Source organism: Bactrocera dorsalis, chromosome 2 (genome assembly GCF_023373825.1).
Source record: "Bactrocera dorsalis isolate Fly_Bdor chromosome 2, ASM2337382v1, whole genome shotgun sequence".
NCBI classification, from domain to species: domain Eukaryota; kingdom Metazoa; phylum Arthropoda; class Insecta; order Diptera; family Tephritidae; genus Bactrocera; species Bactrocera dorsalis.
Window position 1 is genome coordinate 65788408 of NC_064304.1, and position 21571 is coordinate 65809978.

The window sequence follows — 21571 nt, forward strand, 5'->3', positions numbered from 1 at the left end:
GGGACCCCTCCAACCGATTTTTAAATTTAGTATGTGGTATTCTTTTGATATTCCTTTGTTCCATTGTGAAAATGGACGAAATCGAACAGCAACAACGCCTACTTCCCATATCTTCTTCTTCTTAATTGGCGTAGACACCGCTTACGCGATTATAGCCGAGTTAACAACCGCGCGCCAGTCGTTTCTTCTTTTCGCTACGTGGCGCCAATTGGATATTCCAAGCGAAGCCAGGTCCTTCTCCACTTGGTCCTTCCAACGGAGTGGAGGTCTTCCTCTTCTTCTGCTTCCCCCGGCGGGTACTGCGTCGAATACTTTCAGCGCTGGAGTGTTTTCGTCCATCCGGACAACTTGACCTAGCCAGCGTAGCCGCTGTCCTTTAATTCGCTGAACTATGTCAATGTCGTCGTATATCTCGTACAGCTCATCGTTCCATCGAATGCGATATTCGCCGTGGCCAACGCGCAAAGGACCATAAATCTTTCGCAGAATTTCTCTCGAAAACTCGCAACGTCGACTCATCCGCTGTTGACATCGTCCAAGCCTCTGCACCATATAGCAGGACGGGAATTATGAGTGACTTATAGAGTTTGGTTTTTGTCTGTCGAGAGAGGACTTTGCTTCTCAATTGCCTACTCAGTCCGAATCAGCACCTGTTGGCAAGAGTAATCCTGCGTTGGATTTCTAGGCTGACATTGTTGGTGGTGTTTACGCTGGTTCCAAGATAGACGAAATTATCTACAACTTCAAAGTTATGACTGTCAACAGTGACGTGAGTGCCAAGTCGCGAGTGCGACGACTGTTTGTTTGATGACAGGAGATATTTCGTCTTGCCCTCGTTCACTGCCAGACCCATTTGCGTTGCTTCCTTGTTCAGTCTGGAGAAAGCAGAACTAACGGCGCGGGTGTTGAGGCCGATGATATCAATATCATCGGCATACGCCAGCAGCTGTACACTCTTATAAAAGATTGTACCTGCTCGATTAAGTTCTGCAGCTCTAATAATTTTCTCCAGCAGCAGATTGAAAAAGTCGCACGATAGGGAATCGCCTTGTCTGAAACCTCGTTTGGTATCGAACGGCTCGGAGAGGTTCTTCCCGATCCTGACGGAGCTTTTGGTGCCGCTCAACGTCAGTTTACACAGCCGTATCAGTTTTGCGGGGATACAAAATTCAGACATCGCGGCATAAAGGCAGCTCCTTTTCGTGCTGTCGAAAGCAGCTTTGAAATCGACGAAGAGGTGGTGTGTGTCGATTCTCCTTTCACGGGTCTTTTCCAAGATTTGGCGCATGGTGAATATCTGGTCGGTTGTTGATTTACCAGGTCTAAAGCCACACTGATAAGGTCCAATCAGTTCGTTGACGGTGGGCTTTAATCCTTCACACAATACGCTCGATAGAACCTTATATGCGATGTTGAGGAGGCTAATCCCACGGTAGTTGGCGCAGATTGTGGGGTCTCCTTTTTTATGAATTGGGCATAGCACACTTAAATTCCAGTCATTGGGCATGCTTTCGTCCGACCATATTTTACAAAGAAGCTGATGCATACTCCTTATCAGTTCTTCGCCGCCGTGTTTGAATAGCTCGCCGGCAATCCATCGGCCCCTGCCGCTTTGTTGTTCTTCAGGCGGATAAATGCTATTCGAACTTCTTCATGGTCGGGTAATGGAACGTCTGCTCCATCGTCATCGATTGGGGAATCGGGTTCGCCTTCTCCCGGTGTTGTGCTTTCACTGCCATTCAGCAAGCTGGAGAAGTGTTTCCTCCATAATTTAAGTATGCTCTGGGCATCGGTAACTATATCAGAGTATGCTCTGGTCTTGAAACCTTCTGTAAGCCGCCGCATTTTTTCGTAGAATTTTCGAACATTACCCCTGTCGGCCAGCTTATCAAGCTCTTCGTACTTACGCATTTCGGCCTCTTTCTTTTTCTGTCTGCAAATGCGTCTCGCTTCCCTCTTCAACTCTCGGTATCTATCCCATCCCGCACGTGTTGTGGTCGATCGTAACGTTGCGTGGTAGGCAGCCTGTTTTCTCTCCGCTGCGACACGGCACTCCTCGTCGTACCAGCTGTTCTTTTGCACTTTCCGAGAACCAATGGTTTCGGTTGCAGCTGTACGTAAGGAGTTTGAAATGCCGTCCCACACTTCCCTTATACCGAGTTGTTGATGAGTGCTCTCAGAGAGCAGGAGTGCAAGCCGAGTAGAAAAACGTTCGGCTGTCAGTGAATGATAGTACTCGGCGACGGAATCTCTCTCCCACCACGAATCCAACACCAAACCTGCGCTCCTTTATATGGCCACTGTAGTAAATGTCACAAGGACCTACTCGTCTCTGTCCTTGTCCCGTCCATCGCATTTCTTGGACGGCGGTGATGTCAGCCTTTATTTTCACGAGGACATCAACCAGCTGGGCAGCAGCACCTTCCCAATTAAGGGACCGGACATTCCAGGTGCATGCCCTCAATTCGTAGTCCTTATTTCGTTTGCCATGGTCGTGACTCATCCGAGGCTTGTTGTTCCTTTTCATTGGGAGTGTTTTTTTACGTGGCGGCTCCCAAACCCAGCGCACAACCCTATGCAGGGGATGTTTCGCCTTCTCACTTTAGCTCGCCTTCAAACGGATGTTCTTAGGCTACCCAGAGGATACTTGGTCAAAGACCGGAAGTCGTGAGCTGCTTGAGTCATATGCAAAAGAATCGTTTCTGGCCACTCCCAAGTGAATGGCGATCAGAGAACTTTCCTCACTTGCGTGAACTTCTACACATGACTCCATCCTCCCATATAACACAATTTAAAATTCCATGTGATTCTTTTACTTTCCCGTACACAAATCAAGATGTAATTAGTATAGCAGAATAAAATTTTTCAGTAATGATTCCACTTATGACCAAAATTTGTCCAAATCCAACCACAACTGTACCATAGTACCGAATATTTTGACCCCCGGTACCTATAGCTGTATTTTTATCGAAAATGTCGGTCAGTGAGTGGTATATATAGCTGGAGTTAAGGCATAATCCTTCTGTTATAATGATATGTCCAAAATGGTTTAGCCACCATATAATTAATACAAAGATTTTCGAAATTCGGGGTGACTTTGTACCGCATATATCCTCCAATAATCTGAGTTATCTCAATGATATTAAGGGAGCGTGTTTTATTCATAACAATGTATATATCTTTATGCCTAAAATAGATAAATTTGAGCGGAAACTTGGCCTATAATTAATATCAGCATTTTCGAACATCTTTACTCTATGTATAAATGAGCATCCTCCCCCGTATATACGCACGCACACCACACTATCACACCACATCAACCCAACTTCATATCATGGACACGCACCTTCACCATACTCTCTTTACAAGTCAGCCGGGCTTACAACCCACATTCAGCACTACATACACACATCCAGCTGAAACCGCATAAAACATAAAAAGGGAAAAAAGGAACTGCAACACACTTCGCTTTCGTTCTCCGCAGCAACAAGTACGCGTGTGCGAGCCATTTTTAATAACGTTTCATCATCCTCCAGTTTTTTCAACCTTATATACATCAAGGAAAAAGTACGCGTGTGCGATCCGTTTTTTGAACAGCGGTTTCATTATCCTCCAGTTTTCCAACATTTTTATACGTATATCAAGTCGGAGTTACGCGTGTGCGAACATCTTTAAACGGCGTGTTTGCCATCCTCCAGTTTCACCATCTTTTCATCCTGAGTCGGAATTCTCAGTCGATACTCATTTTACAAAGCATTTTAAATTGCACATGGAAGTAAGTCCATTTTTTCGTTTTTTCCTAAAAAATTTAAGAATTCGAGGTGCGCAGGAAAAAGTGAGGTTATGAATTTTATATGGTCCTTCGAGACAAAACGAACGGCACTTTGGTGAAGCGGTAAAATATATATATATATATACATATGCATATATACATATGTAAAACAAAAACAAAAAGTTTTACATATGAAAGTGAAATTTACATGGTGAATTCACACCAATTTACATATGAGAAAACAAAAAGTGCAGTGGAATAATATATACACACATCTGTACAAACTAAAAGTAAAATTGCACAAAAAGGTGATACCCGAATTAATAAATAATAATAATAATAAAAGTTAAAAGTTAAAAGTGGGTGCAAACTAAAATTAAATAAAACCCGGGCGCGGACATTAAAACCTATAAATAAAATACGGGCGCGAACTTATAACAAACAAATAAATAACAACAAAATACAAATAAAACAAAAGTGGAAAAAAAGAGAAACAGCAGCACAATAAGCGGAACGCCGGCGTAGGAGGGAATTCCCATCGAGAGAAGAAAGGAAACACACAACCTTTGCAACCTATAATTCCCAAAGTCCCTGAGGAAAATCAGAGTGAGTGTATCCATTTCACCTTTGATTTATTTATTATATGTATCTATGTATGTATGTAACGTTGCACGAACGGTCAATTTGATAAAACCGATGGAAATCAAACCCGTTTAATAAAAACGGTTAATAAAAATTCTAAATCGGCGGGAAATTTAAGTACCGATACAAACCAACACGGTAAATAATATATATGTATATATATAACCACAGTATATATATACATATATATATTTTAATAAATTAAACTAAATAATTTACTATTCCTTGCATTATAAGCTTACCTTCGTGTATATAATACACACAATCCACAAAAAATTCAATAAAAATTTAATTTCAAACTATTCTGGCAATACCGCTCCAGTTCACTTACTGTGAGAGGCATACTTGCAAACTATACGAACAATACCTCTTCAGCTTATTAAGTGAGAGGAATTGCTTCCAAAAAGTAAGCAAAAAATAGCAAGAAGAAAAATAACTAAAAGAGAATACAAACATACATACATATATACATATATACACACCCTCAAGCGGATGAATATAAAGAACAAAAGGCAAATTGATTTATATATATTATATATATTATACATTTACAAAATATACATACATATCCGTGTAAATACATAATAACATTTCATTAGCGCTTTATCGCATATAATATATACATATATAATATATATATGTATATGTACATAATATTCATTTCTAAACGCGAGTACACAACCGCGAATACATAGACGCGAATTATATAGATTGCCGTTTATTTCAATGCTTGTATACCTATGAACGTAGGATACAACACAAAAGGAAAAAAAAAACAGAAACGGTGCGGTGAACCAAAAACAACTTTGGGTAACCATAGTAAATATTTTATATGCTATATACCTTTGTACATACATACACACATATATTGAAAGTCCAATTTTGGCGATTCCTAGCATTTATCTTGTTTCTCGTCACACAAGAACAAGCATAATTGCACATATGTATTTTATTTAACGCATACTATATGCATAAAATCCACAAGTATGTACAAAGGAGATTGACTTAGTTTCAGTGCGCACTGATACAAGGGCATCCGAATAAATCCGAAAAAAAAAAATTAAATAAATAAATAAAAATAATTTTTCGAAAATAAATAAATAAACGAAAAAAAAAAACAACAAAAGAAGCTCGACAAACGAGATAAATATAAACGATAACGCGTTTTTAAATACTTTGTCGAAAGTAACAGCTCTTATTTATTGAAAAGAGCTCCCGGTTACATACATATTGTAATAATCCAATTTTGCGGAACTTAACAACTCTTATTAATTAAAAAGAGTTTTCGGTGACACATTTTTCTATTATAATAAAATATACACATATATTTTATTAAATCGAATTTTCTGAATGAACACAGATTCAAAAGAATCAAAAGCAGAATTCTTAAGAATTCCCAAAATGATTAATGATGACAAAAGTCCATGTACACCTGCTGAAGCTACACGCTCAAAGCAAGGTGCTACAAAGCAAAAAAGGGGGAAAGACATTTCGTATATTAAATTCATTTCCGAGAGTGACAGCTTAATTAAATACTGCACTCGATTTGCATCTTCACCGATTCAGGACAACTCTGAATCGGTACTAGAAATTAAAAATAAATCTATTGACAACTTTTGGACACGCCTCCAAGCGGCATATGACGCAATAGTAGAAACTGATGATTCAGATCTACCTGAAAATTTCAAATCTTCGGCTTACGCCAAATATGAAAATTGCTTAGACCGCTATGCAGACACAAAAGCAATGATATCAGATCAATTAAAGCTTATAAAGGCAATTGCACCTACTCCCCACAGTAGAGTAGAGCTACCACAAATGCAAGCCCAAGAGGCAAGTTCAGGCATTCATCTCAAAGTGCCAGCGTGTGATACGGAAATATTTCATGGAGGTTATGAACAATGGCCGTCCTTCCGGGACATGTTTACAGCCGTGTACATAAACCATCCAAAATTATCACAAGCGCAAAAATTGTATCACCTCCGATACAAAACTAAAGGTCAAGCAGGCGTAATAGTCAAGCAGTTCGCATTGAATGACGATAATTTTAATTTAGCTTGGGAAGCTTTAAGACAAAGATACGAAAATGAGAGAATATTAGTTGACAAGCAAGTAACGATACTTATGAACTTGCCTAAAATGCAAAGAGAAACCAGTGAAGAATTCATGAAACTAGAATCCACTATTTCAAATTGTTTGTCGGTTCTATCGACACAAAATATTCCCACTCACAATTGGGATCCTATTCTGGTAAACATCTGTACCGCCGCATTACCAGAAAAATCATTACTTTTGTGGGAGCAATCGCTCTCATCAAGAAGAAAATGCCCAACGTGGCAGCAGATGAAAGATTTCTTAACTACCCAATACGAAATTGCGGAAAGGGTAGAAAAAAAAGTAGTCAGAACTAAAAACGTTCAACAAGACTTAAATCGAAGCTTCAATAGACACCAAGCCGGAAGCAACAATAAATTCACGTCATGCGAACTATGTTCTGGAGGGCATAAGTTAAAAGCTTGCCAGAAATTTAAAAAAATGAATGTCACTGAAAGGAACAACTTTGTCAGGGCAAAAAGACTCTGTACAAACTGCTTGTCCCACTCCCACAATCTTAATACTTGCGAAAGCAAATTTAATTGCGTATATTGCCACAAAAGGCATCACTCTATGTTACATCTCAATAACTTTCCCAACACATCTCATAGCAGCGCTTTTTCAAAAAAAGCCACGGGTTTAGTTGCAACAGCAACTCCCGAAACAAAACCTCAAGAAAATTGCCAAGAGACACCATGTTGTTCAAAGGCATTAAAAACTCAAACGCTACACAGCGAAAATCATAGTAGAGTACTACTACCTACAGCAGTTGTCTCCATCGAACACCGAGGAGAACTGTTCAAACTAAGAGCCCTAATAGACCAAGGATCGCAACGATCATTTATAGCGTCTAGGGCACAAAATAGGCTAAAACTGCCAACAAAACAAGCCAACTTTGAAATTTCGGGAATGGGCGGACGAGTAGTACAAAACTCAAGTAAAATCTGCCCCATTACCCTAATTTCCCCCAAAGCAGATAAGCGCATTGAAGCAAATGCTATTGTCTTACCGCAACTAACTAACATGCTACCAAGCTATCAAATAAATAGCAAGCATTGGGATAAAATTTCACACCTGACTCTGGCAGATCCCAACTGCAACACGCCAGCTCAGATAGACATCCTGATAGGCAGCGACCTTATACCGCAAATCATATTAGAAGGTGTTGAAAAAATTTCGAAAACACTACTGGCGCAAAATACCATTTTCGGATGGGTCCTAAGTGGACTAGTTGCGGAACCAGTCACAGCAATGACAACTCAAGTTGAGGAAATCTCAAACGAGTACCTCAATTCACAATTGAGAAGATTTTGGGAGGTAGAAGAACTCCCCCCCATTCCAATTACAACACCTGAAGATCAGTATTGTGAAGACTTTTACAAAGCCACAACTACTCGATCAGATAATGGTCGGTATGTCGTACGACTACCAATAAAACAACAATTTCCAGACACACTCGCCTTAGGTCACTCTCGTACCTCTGCAATACAGCAGTTTCTAAGTATGGAGAAAAACCTACTTAAAAAAGGTGAGCTTAAACAAGTCTATGATGGTGTCGTGGAAGAATACCTTCATTTAGATCACATGGAGGAAATAAGCCCATGTGAAAAAATCTTAAGAGGCAAATATTACTCTTTCTACTTGCCACACCATGCAGTAGTAAAGCCTGAGAAGAAAACAACAAAAGTTCGAGTGGTCTTCAATGCATCACGGACCACGAGCTCAGGTAATTCCCTAAATGATATTCTATTTACGGGACCCACACTCCAGCCAGATTTAATGCTCCTCATATTGAACTGGCGTATATACAAATACGTGTTCAATGGGGATGTCGAAAAGATGTATCGACAAATACTGGTTCACAAAGATGATCAAGATTTTCAGCGGATTATTTTCCGAAAATCTGCCAATAGTCCGCTACGCGACTTTAAATTAAAAACAGTTACTTTTGGCGTAAACTGTGACCCATATCTAGCCATTCGTACACTACACGAACTGGCAGAAGACACAAAGCCAGAATTTCCACTGGCAACACAAGTCTTAAAACCGCAAACGTATGTAGACGATATCCTGTCTGGGAGCCACAGTCTTAAACAAGCATACGAGACCTTATCACAGGTAATAAATACCCTCAATACCGTAGGGTTTCCTTTAAAAAAGATTACTGCCAATCACCCAAATATTTTAAAAAATATTCCTAAAGACCATTGGTTGGATACTAATTTCCTTATATTTGAAAAGGATAGTACAACAAAAACACTAGGCATCCAATGGAATGCGATATCGGACCAGTTTTCATACACGACTGAGTCCATATCCGCATTATCCGCCATTACAAAACGCCAAATTCTCTCCTCGGTGGCAAAACTTTTTGACCCCGCAGGATGGCTTTCGCCAATTATGATACAAGCGAAAATCTTGATCCAAGAATTATGGCTAGACGGAACCGACTGGGACGAACAAGTGAAACCTCTTCGCTTAGAAAAATGGTCCCAGTTCGCTAATAATTTGAACGACATCTCAAAGATACAAATTCCACGGTGGGTAAACTATTCCCCCGAATACAACGTGGAACTACACGGCTTCTGCGACGCCTCTGAAAAGGCATATTGTGCCACTATATATGTGCGTACACAAACCGATGTCGCAACTTCTTCTTCTTAATTGGCGTAAACACCGCTTACCGCACCGATGTCGCAACTACAAGCCACTTATTAGCGGCAAAAGCAAAAGTTGCGCCTCTAAAAACGCTAAGTCTCCCACGACTTGAACTCTGTGGCGCTCTGCTACTAGCAAAGCTAGCTTCAATGGTGCAGACCCACTTAAAAATGGCGAAATACAGATTACATTTATGTTCCGATTCCGAGATAGTTCTAGCCTGGTTAGAAAAACCACCACATGCGTGGAAAACTTATATTTCTAACCGAACATCTGAAATACTTGCCCTAGTAGGATCAGTCACTTGGCGTCACGTAGCCAGTGCTGACAATCCTGCGGATCTAGGGACAAGAGGATGCAAACCTCTGCATCTTGCCACCTCCACCCTCTGGTGGAATGGCCCCCAATGGTTAACAGAATCGCCCGATTCTTGGCCGCAATCGCCTATGCGCAACATACTTGCCCCAGAAAGTCGTAAAATCGACACTTATCATGCAACACTGGATGACACTGACATCCTTGAACGATTCTCATCGTTCCCTCGAGCCCTCCGGGTAGTTGCCTATATGCTCAAGTTTTTAGAGCGGCTTAAACTTAAAGTTAAAGGAGCAACTTATCATTGCGATAAATTGACGCACCAAGACTTACAAAAGGCAAAGGTCGCTCTTATCGCATCAACCCAAACGCGCTACTTCAGCCGCGATATAGAATTACTAAGAGAATCGAAGCCTATTGATAAAAAGAGCTCACTCTTAGTTCTAAACCCATTTCTAGATACGAAGGGTTTACTTCGTGCGAATGGTCGGCTTGCTAATTCAAGCCTAACGTACAATGAACGCCACCCTATAATCATACCAGAGAGGTGTCCGTTTGCCACTTTATTTATTAGTTATATCCACACACTAATGCTCCATGCCGAACATCGCCTCATGCAACATATGATCCGCCAAGAGCTGTACATACCCCGACTGAAGCCCCAAATAAAGAAGTGCATTTTCACGTGCAAAATCTGCACTATGCATAAGCAAAAAATGCGATCGCAGATTATGGCAGCACTTCCACCCGAACGCTGCAATCTTGCTCCGCCCTTCACCACTACAGGTGTAGATTTTGCTGGGCCTTTTATGATAAAGGCATCCATGCTAAGGTCTCCTACCCTCATGAAAGGCTATGTGGATGTTTTTGTCTGTTTCACGACAAAAGCAGTACACCTTGAGCTATGTACGAATCTGACGACGGAGGCTTTTCTTGCGGCTTTTGCTCGTTTCGTCGGACGACGAGGCTTTCCATCAAAAATCATGAGCGATAATGGTAAAACATTTATCGGAGCTCAAAGAGCCACAGAGAAACAATTTGTGGATTTTATGAAACAAGTCTCACCTGACATTATACAAAAATATGCTCCCCAAGGCATCAATTGGCAGTTTATCCCCCCAAGCGCCCCTCACATGGGCGGCTTATGGGAGTCAGCTGTAGAAAGCTTCAAATCTCATTTCAAGAAGCTAGCTGGCAACTATAAATTCAATTATGAAGAGTTCTCGACAATCTTAACTAGAATTGAAGCCGTTCTTAACTCACGGCCTCTCGCTGCACTCTCGCTGCACTCTCGCAAGATCCCTCAGATTTTACTGCCCTCACGCCAGGGCATTTTCTTAAAGGAGCGCCCATTCTGGCCACACCTGAGCCAGGCGTGGAGTCGCTTTCCTTATTAAACCGTTGGGAAAGAATTAAGATTCTCCATCACGACTTCAGTCGCCGATGGAAAGATGATTATTTAAAGGACCTCCACAGAAGGTACCGATGGAAAATCACAGAAAATGCGCCTAAGCTTGGAGATTGTGTCTTAATCAATGACGATTGTCTCCCCCTACCGAATGGCGGCTTGGCCGCATAGAGAAGCTCTACTACGGCTCCGACGGTCATATTCGCGTAGTCGATCTCCGTACACAATCGGGAACGCTAACTAGACCGCTCGTTAAATTGTGCTTTTTGCCAACCGCAGATAAAATCGACACGTAACCGCAACCAATAAACAAGGAAATAAAAAAAAAAAAAAAAAAAAAATTATGTATATGTATATATAATAGTAAACGCACCCACTATAAATAAATAGTCACCAAAAACCCAAACCAAAAGGGAAATGTCGATCCGTACGACGACTCACTCCTGCCACATTACGTGCCACCACCGGCCATATGATTATATACACATATATATAATAATTAAAAAAAAAACTATTTCTTAACAGGTCGATATGGAACCCGAGATGCCCAATACTCCAACGCCCTCTGTACGTTCGGCCGTGACTGTTCCGCGCCCTAAAGCTACCCCTGTAGCAGCGCCGCGAACAACCATCGTTCGCGCAGCCCACCGAGAAGTTCCGACAGCTCCGCGTAGTGACACGCAAGCACGGGCTCCGGAAACAGCACCACTTCAGTGCGCACTATGTCGCCGCCGACATCGTTTGCCACAATGCGGCATATTCAAGGGGATGACGCCTCAGCAACGCCAGCAGGTCGCCCAGGCCTGCTTAAATTGTCTGGCGCCTACCCATCTAACACGCGAATGCACCACCGGGTATCAGTGCCAGGTTTGTATGGGTCACCATCACACCATGTTCCACCGCAATGCTGGACCCGACGTTGAGCGTCGTCACTTCCACTTCTCGCGGCAGTACTTCCAGCCGACGACTCGAGCGACCGCAACCGCGAAGGCAAGCCTTCCCTTCGGAGGAGTCCCGCGCCTGGCGCCGTCATCACCATACCACCCCGCATCGGAGGCGCCATCCTAGGCCGCAGGCCCGTCGTAGGACAGGTCTCAGCAACGTTGTTGCAACACTGCAACAACTTCAGAGGCTACTAGGCTAAATACTCGCCTAGGAGGGCCAGGATGTATAAATGAGCATCCTCCCAGGTACATACGCACGCACACCACACTATCACACCACATCAACCCAACTTCATATCATGGACACGCACATTCACCATACTCCCTTTACAAGTCAGCCGGGCTTACAACCCACATTCAGCACTACATACACACATCCAGCTGAATCCGCATAAAACATAAAAAGGGAAAAAAGGAACTGCAACACACTTCGCTTTCGTTCTCCGCAGCAACAAGTACGCGTGTGCGAGCCATTTTTAATAACGTTTCATCATCCTCCAGTTTTTTCAACCTTATATACATCAAGGAAAAAGTACGCGTGTGCGATCCGTTTTTTGAACAGCGGTTTCATTATCCTCCAGTTTTCCAACATTTTTATACATATATCAAGTCGGAGTTACGCGTGTGCGAACATCTTGAAACGGCGTGTGTGTCATCCTCCAGTTTTCCAACATTTTTATACATATATCAAGTCGGAGTTACGCGTGTGCGAACATCTTTAAACGGCGTGTTTGCCATCCTCCAGTTCCACCATCTTTTCATCCTGAGTCGGAATTCTCAGTCGATACTCATTTTACAAAGCATTTTAAATTGCACATGGAAGTAAGTCCATTTTTTCGTTTTTTCCTAAAAAATTTAAGAATTCGAGGTGCGCAGGAAAAAGTGAGGTTATGAATTTTATACTCCATATGATTGGTTTTACACCTTATAGTATTTCCCTGGCTTTGATTATTACAAGTTTAAAGAGTATAAAATGTTTGGACCGAACTTAGCCCTTCCCTACTTGTTTTATGTACAATTTTGCAGTAATTTTAAAATATTTTCATGTGCAAATTGAGTGAGTATAAAACACTCGGCTGTACTCAAATATTGAGCGTTCTTACTGATTACTTACGAGTATAACTACATATCGTCACCTGAAATGCAAAAAAACGTAACAACATTTTCAGAAATTTACAGTGGCATGAATGAAATACGAAATAAAATGGAACATGAGTGAAACAAAACACTAATATTGGTTAAAATTGGTTTATATTTGACCGCAGAACCAGAAAATGTTGAACATATGTAATATTATGTATGTAATTTGAAGTAGTGAAGCGTAATCAATAAGGCACTCAATTTCGAATTTTTTGATGATACGTTATTTTGCATTTCAGGTGACGATATACTAGGTGTGTACATATTACTTTAGTTGACACTTTTCCAATGTTCAACAAATCACGCTATGGTTTTCAGATTTGGAGATGATGGATGGATGGATTTTGAGATACAAACCTTTATTAGTATTACTTCCTTGATCCCCATAGAAGCTATATATATACATACATATATAAATGTATATACTATATTGTATATACATATCTTTATTTACAGTTTGAAACCCGATGTTGGCCAAGAATTTATAACAGTTTAGATGAAATAACTGCTGATTTTGCTTTGAGTAACAGAAAACGAACTGCTTTAAATGATATAAACACCAAAAGCAAATATGAAAATGAACCTAAACATATATTTGAAGGAAGTGAAATTTTTCAAAAAGATTCAAATGGCGCCCGGTCCTTCTCAGTTATTAAAGAAAAGCAGCAGGTATGTAACAAACAGTTTACAAATATTGGGTTGTCAAAAAAGTCTTGCGATATTTTTATTGAATTATTTTATTGAAATTGAAATGAATTTTTGATGACTCATGCCCAGCTCTTGACCGATGCTACGGCTGCTACTATGCCGGTTTCTTTCGACCAATTCAGCGATTTTATCGCAATTTTCGACGACAGGCCTTCCGGAGCGTGGCGCATCTTCGACCACCTCTACACCAGAACGAAAACGTTGCAACCATCGTTGTGTGGTGGAAATGGAAACTGTATCGGGTCCATAATCTGCACAAATTTTATTGGCGGCTTGAGTTGCATTTTTGCCTTCATCGTAGTAGTACTGTAAAATATACCGCATTTTCTCTTTATTTTGCTCCATGTTTGCGACGCTATAACTCACGAACGACTCAAAAGAAACGACAATCAATCAAACATGTGTTAGCGCGTGAAATGAGCTTTCCAAAAAGGAATAGCATGACCCAATGCGACGAATAAAACTAGAACTACGCGCTTTCAGCGCCAACTAGGGAAAATACCGCAAGACTTTTTGGACAACCCAATATTTTGTAGAGTTACATTTAAGAATTGAGTATTACAAAATCTATGAATAGAATAATGGAAAGTACGATGAATTAATTAAATACAGAGTTCGTAAGCCAACTAAAATCATTCGTAATTCTAACATTAAACCTAATGAAGATCTAAGAGGAAGTGAAATGGAAGTTTCTAAGAAAAAAACAAAGAGTGGCGAAGGTTTAATTGCATCAAACGGATTTCAAGCGTAAGTCAATATAAATAATTATCTTCCTTTGTGTATTTATTAGCTTTCACTCTGTGAAAAAAATATTCGCCTGTTACTAACATACCAAATCGTTTTTTAATTGTTTCTGCCATTTTTTCGCTAGAGACATTATTCCATCAGTATAAAACTTTTCTGGTTTCTCGGCGAAAAACTCTGCGACAAGTAATTTCCACAGGCTTCTCTTGAAATCAACTTTACAAGTACTCCATTAAGGGAGTTCTGCATTGACCGAAACAAATGGTAGTCCGATTATGCAAGGTCAGAGCTATATGGTGGATGCATCAAAACTTCCCAGCCAAGCTCTCCCAGTATTTGCCGAGTCATTAAAGATATAGCGTTGTTCTGATTGAAGACGAAGCCCTTACTGTTGATCAGTTCTGGTCGTTTTTTCGATTGCTTGCTTCAATCTCATGAGTTATTGGCAGTAAAATGTAGATTCAATCACTCGACCAGGCTGGAGCAGCTCATAGTGAATGATTGCTTTCCAATCCCACCCAACACTCAGCATAACCTTTCGAGGCGTCAGTCCTGGCTTTGCGACATATTGAGTTTCACCATGCATCTTTTTCCATCATTATGGTCGTATTTGATCCAGTCTCCTGTTACCATTCCCTTCAGAAATTGTTCGATTTCATTTTGTTTCAGGAAAAAACCGCAGATATTAATTCGGTCCATTAAATTTTTTACAGGCAATTCATGTGGTACCCAAAAATTGAGCTTCGGTTTGCAGCCAGCCTTTTTTAAATGGTTCGAAACCGTTTGATAATGAATGTTATGTTCTATAATGATATCAGTGCTGCTTCTGTGAGCGATATGCATCTTTCGCAATTTCCTGAACGGAAGTGAGCGAGCCATTGTTGTGCTACACGAAGTGATATAGCATCATCACCGTAAACTTCACAAAAAAAAATAAAGGTTTAAAATTTACCACTGTTTGTATCAAAGCTATTTCTTAAAAAACCAACAAAATTATGGGTAAATACATTTTTGCTCTATCCCATTCGTACACGCAAAGAAAAGCGAGAGAAGTAAGACATCAGAAACACGCGGACTGTGCAGTGAAATAGCTAAAAAGTTATCTCCTATAATAAATTGCATTGAAAAAAGATATATAACAAAGTGCTCTTCATATAATAACTAGCAGACCCGGTCACGCGAAGACGGAAACGTTAAAGCTGGTATAAGAATCCACTGGATTGGAATTTGATAGGGAAGTACTTTTAAGACGATTGAACAAAACTTGCATACTATTGAATTTGGCAAGAGTTAATACAAAATAATTAATTTAAAAATTTTTTGTTTTATTTAAATTTCTAACAAATAGTTTTAAATCTTTAAGAATAATATTCAATATTTTGAATTATCAATACTTTTAATCTCAATTTAATTTAGCACTATTTTATGCACAATATTTTTGGTTAATCCGTATTTACCTAACACAAATAGATTCGACGGTTTTCCTACACGTGAACATGCAACACATAGTTGCCCATGAGAAAAACATAAATTTTCCAAATCTAAACCACAAATGAACATTGTTTGGCCTTGAGATTTATTTATCGTCATATCAAAAGCTAAACGAACTGAAGGGTATCGTAGAATCCGATGGTATCATTGGAATACGTGGCAACAGGACCACTTCCCCTTTAAACTTTCAAGACAATATGGTTCTTTCAAGAATATTTCCGGTGATCTTTTTGATAGCAAAAGTTGCTAAGGAGAGTATTATAGTTTTGTTCACATAACGGTTGTTTGTAAGTCCTAAAACTAAAAGAGTCAGATATAGGGTCATGTATCCCAAAGTGATCGGGGTGATGAGTAGAGTTTAAATCCGGATGTCTGTCTGTCCGTCTGTCCGTCCGTGCAAGCTGTAATTTGAGTAAAAATTGAGATATCATGATGAAACTTGGTACATTTATTTCTTGGCTCCATAAGAAGGTTAAGTTCGAAGATGGGCAAAATCGGCCCACTGCCACGCCCACAAAATGGCGGAAACCGAAAACCTATAAAGTGTCATAACTAAGCCATAAATAAAGATATTAAAGGGAAATTTGGCACAAAGGATCGCATTAGGGAGGGGCATATTTGGACGTAATTTTTTTGGAAAAGTGGGCGCGACCCCGCCCCCTACTAGGTTTTTTGTACATATCTCGGAAACTACTATAGCTATGTCAACCAAACTCTATAAAGTCGTTTCCTTCAGGTATTTCCATATACAGTTCAAAAATCGAAGAAATCGGATAAAATTCACGCCCACCTCCCGTAGAAAGGTTATGTCGAAAAAAACTAAAAGTGCGTTAACCGACCAGCAAAAAACGTCAGAAACACTAAATTTTACGGAAGAAATGGCAGAAGGAAGCTGCACCCAGTCTTTTTTTTTTAATTGAAAACGGGCGTGGCGTCGCTCACTTATGGACCAAAAACTATATCTAAGGAACTACTCTACCGATTTCGATGAAATTCGGTATATAATTTTTTCTTAACACCTTGATGACATGTACGAAATATGGGTGAAATCGGTTCACAACCACGCCTTCTTCCAATATAACGCTATTTTGAATTTCATCTGATGCCTTCTCTGTGTAATGTATACATTAGGAACCAATGAAGATAACGGAATAAAACTTTACACAAATACGGTATTTGAGCTGAGGTATCCCTTGTGGAAAAATTGTTGTGATCAGTCTATATTTTTTCAAGGTCCCTAACCTAACCTAACCTAATTTTTCACCGAAAATATCGGTAAATCTCTCAGAATTTAATTCTAATTAATTTTACAGCAAAATAAAAAAATATGTAAATGACGGATAATGAAATCTCGATTATCACTTTATCATGCGAGAGTATAAAATGCTCGGTGACACCCGAACTTAGCCCTTCCTTACTTGTTGTAAATAGATTAACTATCATTATTAAATAAATCAATAACATGAGAAGCAAGCGGAAAATAAATAGCTCGATAACCAAATTTAGTTACATACTATGTATGTACATAAGTATATCGTGGAGCCTTAGTACCGCATATCATCAAAATACATACATATTGTTACGAATTTACTGCTTGCTAGTTCACTTTGTTAGGTTCGTATCTCTGGATTGACAAATAAAACCAAAACTGTTGAATTTAATTCAACAACTCTTTATTTCACAACTCGTCTACACTATAACAGTTTACTCTTAGCACTGATCGATTACGTTGGCGCTGCCACGGCTTATATAGCCACGCACTTCTCGCTGATGCCGACGTGTCCTTCTAGAATACTGCGTCTGGAAATTACCAGAACATAATGCTATACGGCGCCAGACGCAAGCAGACAGCCGCGGCGCCAGACTCAGCCATTGTTGAAGTAGACAAGCAGACAGTGCGGCGCCAGATGTCTATTGTTTCGACAAGTAGACAGCCGCGGCGCCAGATGTCTACAACAAGACAAATGCTATTCCATATACCTACACCTATTGTTCATAATAAGGGATGCATATAGCAATACAAATACAACTTAATACTACTTTTTGTAACACTGCCCTCCACTAAAGCCTAATCGTCCCGATTAGGCACAAATCCTCTTGAACCAAATGGGGCGAGGCTCTCCAAATGTACTACTTTCATTTTACATCGTGCTTTTCCATTTCTTTGTATGCGGTATACCACGTCATTAAGTCGTTTCATCACCATATAGGGTCCTTCCCAGGCTGTCTGCAGTTTCGGGGACAAGCCTTTCTTTCGAAGTGGATTGTACAACAGGACCAGATCACCTTCTTCAAAACCTTTTGAATTTGCCGCTTGATCGAACCGGTCCTTCATCTTATTGCTCATCAGATGCGTATGCTGTCTTACCATTAGATGCAATTCATTCATTTCTTCCTTTAAGGCAGAACAATAATCTCCATCATTTCTTGCAGCTGTAGGATTCGTTCCAAACTTAAGATTAGCAGGGAGTCGCAGATCAGATCCGAAAATAATCTTTGCTGGCGTGTAACCAGTTGTCTCGTGCTTCGCTGAACGATACGCCAGCAGGAACATCTGGATGCACTTGTCCCAATTCCGTTGGTCTTTATCAACGATTTTCCGCAGATGTTCTTCGAGCGTACGGTTGAATCTCTCTACCATCCCATCTGATTGTGGGTGTAACGCTGTTGTCCGTGTCTTGTGGATGCCCAATAATGTACAGACTTCTTGGAAAATGGAAGATTCGAAATTCCTGCCTTGATCTGAGTGTAATTCCACGGGCACTCCGAACCTTGTTATCCAATTTTCTGCAAACGCTTCGGCTACTGTCTTTGCTTCTTGGTTTGGTAAGGCATATACCTCTGGGCATTTTCTGAAATAGTCCATGGCAACCAGTAGATATTTGTTTCCGGCAATACTGGTTGGGAACGGACCTGCAACATCCATTGCGACTCGTTCAAATGGTGATCCCACGTTGTACTGTTGTAGCCTACCGCGACTTTTGGCTTTAGGACCTTTAGCTGCCATGCACTCTACGCAATTACTTATCCATTCTGCTATGGAATCTCGACAACCGATCCAGTAGAACCGTTGTTTAATCTTCTCTATAGTTTTTGTAATTCCAAGGTGCCCTCCACTAGGTCCATTGTGATATTCTTTCAATACTTTCGGGATCATGGACTTCGGTACTATGATCAGCAGACGAGACCGTTTGCCATCTTCACTTTCCCAGGTACGATGAAGGTATCCATTAACGAGATTTATGCTGTTCCATTGGGCCCAATATGCTTTTGCCGTTGGACTCTCGTTACTTATTTGTTCCTTTGGTGGTCGTACCCCATTTTCTTTGGCTATTATCAGCTTTGCAAGATCAGGGTCCTCCAGCTGATTGATTCTGATGCGGTGAGGAGTCCAATCATCTTCAGGTTCTATATTCAGTAATCGCACGTCGATTATACCTTCTTTTCCTTCTGATTTGGAGCAATGTTTACATTCCAGTGGACATGGGCGACGTGATAATGCATCCGCATTTTTGTGGTGAATCCCCTTTCGATGTTCCGTTTCGAAGTCGTAATTCTGTAATCTTTCGATCCATCGCGCAATTTGGCCTTCCGGATTCTTAAACTGTAATAACCATTTTAATGCTGCATGATCAGTCCTCAGCAAGAATCGTTGTCCATACAAATACTTGTGAAAATGTTTTACACATTCCACCACAGCTAGTAGTTCTTTTCGCGTCACACAGTAGTTTTTCTCTGGTTTCCCGAGCACTCTGCTGTAATACCCAATTACTCTTTCTTGTCCGTCGATGAGCTGAGACAGGACACCTCCAATTCCATAAGCGCTCGCATCTGTATCCAGGATGAATTTCTTTCCAGGTATTGGATAAGCTAACATCGGCGCCGTACAAAGTAGTTCTTTAAGCTGCTCAAACGCTTTTTCTTGTTCCAACTGCCATACAAACGGGCGATTCTTCTTTGTTAAATCATGTAAACTTCTAGCCACGTTCGCAAATCCAGGTACAAAACGGCGGTAATACGTGCTTAAGCCTAGGAAGCTGCGGAGTTCATGTATGTTGGTGGGTTGAGGCCAATCTTTAATTGCTTTTATTTTTCCCTCCTCGGTGTGAATTCCCTCAGTTGACACTTTATGTCCGAGATATGTGACCTGCTTCTTCCATAATGAACACTTTTTGGGATTCAAGCGTAATCCGGCTGATGCTATTCGCTGAAAGACTTCCTCTAGATTTTTCAGATGATCATCAAAACTTTTTCCCATGATGATAATGTCATCAAGATACACCAAACATGTCTTCCAGTTGAGTCCTTTTAACACATGTTCCATCAGTCGCTCGAACGTTGCAGGCGCATTACATAACCCAAATGGCATCACAGAGAATTCCCATAGCCCGTCGTCCATACTGAAAGCGGTCTTTTCACGGTCACATTCATCAATCTCGACATGCCAATATCCACTTTGTAGATCTAATGTAGAAAACCATTTCGCTCCAGACAAGGTGTCTAATGTATCGTCGATTCTTGGTAGAGGATAACTGTCTTTCTTTGTGACATCATTCAACTTCCTATAATCTACGCAGAAACGGGTGCTACCATCTTTCTTTTTAACTAAGACGATAGGTGAGCTCCATGGACTTATTGAAGGTTCGATTACACCGTTTTTGTGCATGTCTTCAATAATTTTGTTAGCATCCTCACGTTTTGCTAATGGAACCCTACGCGGAGCTTGTCGGATTGGTTTAGCGTCTCCAGTATTTATGCGATGTTTGACAATGCCGGTTCTTCCTGTATTTCCTTCGTTTGCAAATATGGATGCGTATTTTTCTAATAGTTTTTCTGCTTTTAATTTTTCATTTCCATGCAGTTCGTTCAGTAAATTATTTAGGAGTGTAGGACTTATCTGCTGTGGCTCAATAGTAGGCTTCTGTTCTGACCGTTCGCATCGTGCTATTGCACTTATATTCTGGCACTGTCCAATTACTGCTCCTTTCTTCAGCCTTATAGGCGTGTTGAATTCATTCACTACTCTGACCGGAATGGTGGCGTCTTCTCTAATTTTCACAAGCGTTCTTCCTACCAATATGGGTGTATCTATTTTTGTTGGTTCCACAATCCACAATTCTTCAGTCCCACCTCCTCCATTCACTTTAGCCCATACTATCGCCTCAGATTTTGGTGGAATACTCTGATTATCATCAACAATCACCCTCTTACTTTCAACGTTGGTCACATATCCGGTGTTTATAGGCATCTCCATGTTCTGGCAAAACAGCATTTGCTTGTTTAAATCCAAAGTAACCCCGTGATCAATCATGAAATCTACTCCCATTATAATTTCATCCGTGATTTCTGCTACGATGAAGGTGTGATTAACTTCCAGGGTACCAATCATCACTTCGCAAAACACTTTTCCCGCGACAGCCGCTTCCTCCCCGGTGGCCGTTCGAAGCTTCCAACCGACTAATGGTTCAACCGTTCCTCTTACCACATCCGGTGGGATAATTGAATGTGTGGCACCAGTATCCAAAGTAAGCGTTGACAGTCGTCCATTTACGATGCCGTTGATAGTAAGATTGTTGTCATGGCGACCTATTTGTGATATCGAGATGGCGGGGCAAATAGTTGTGGGAACCAGCTCACGCCCCTTTGAACTGTTCC

General features: G+C 40.6%; 1 long non-coding RNA gene across 3 annotated transcripts in view; it reads left to right on the forward strand.

The window, feature by feature from the left end:
* Positions 1 to 21571, forward strand: part of LOC105233304 (uncharacterized) — a 1563509-nt gene that overhangs the window by 430785 nt on the left and 1111153 nt on the right. For all 3 annotated transcript variants that reach the window (XR_007421867.1, XR_007421866.1, XR_007421868.1), the window contains 2 exons: positions 13430 to 13642; positions 14259 to 14428. This is a non-coding gene — a long non-coding RNA (uncharacterized LOC105233304). The remainder of the gene's footprint in view (positions 1 to 13429; positions 13643 to 14258; positions 14429 to 21571) is intronic.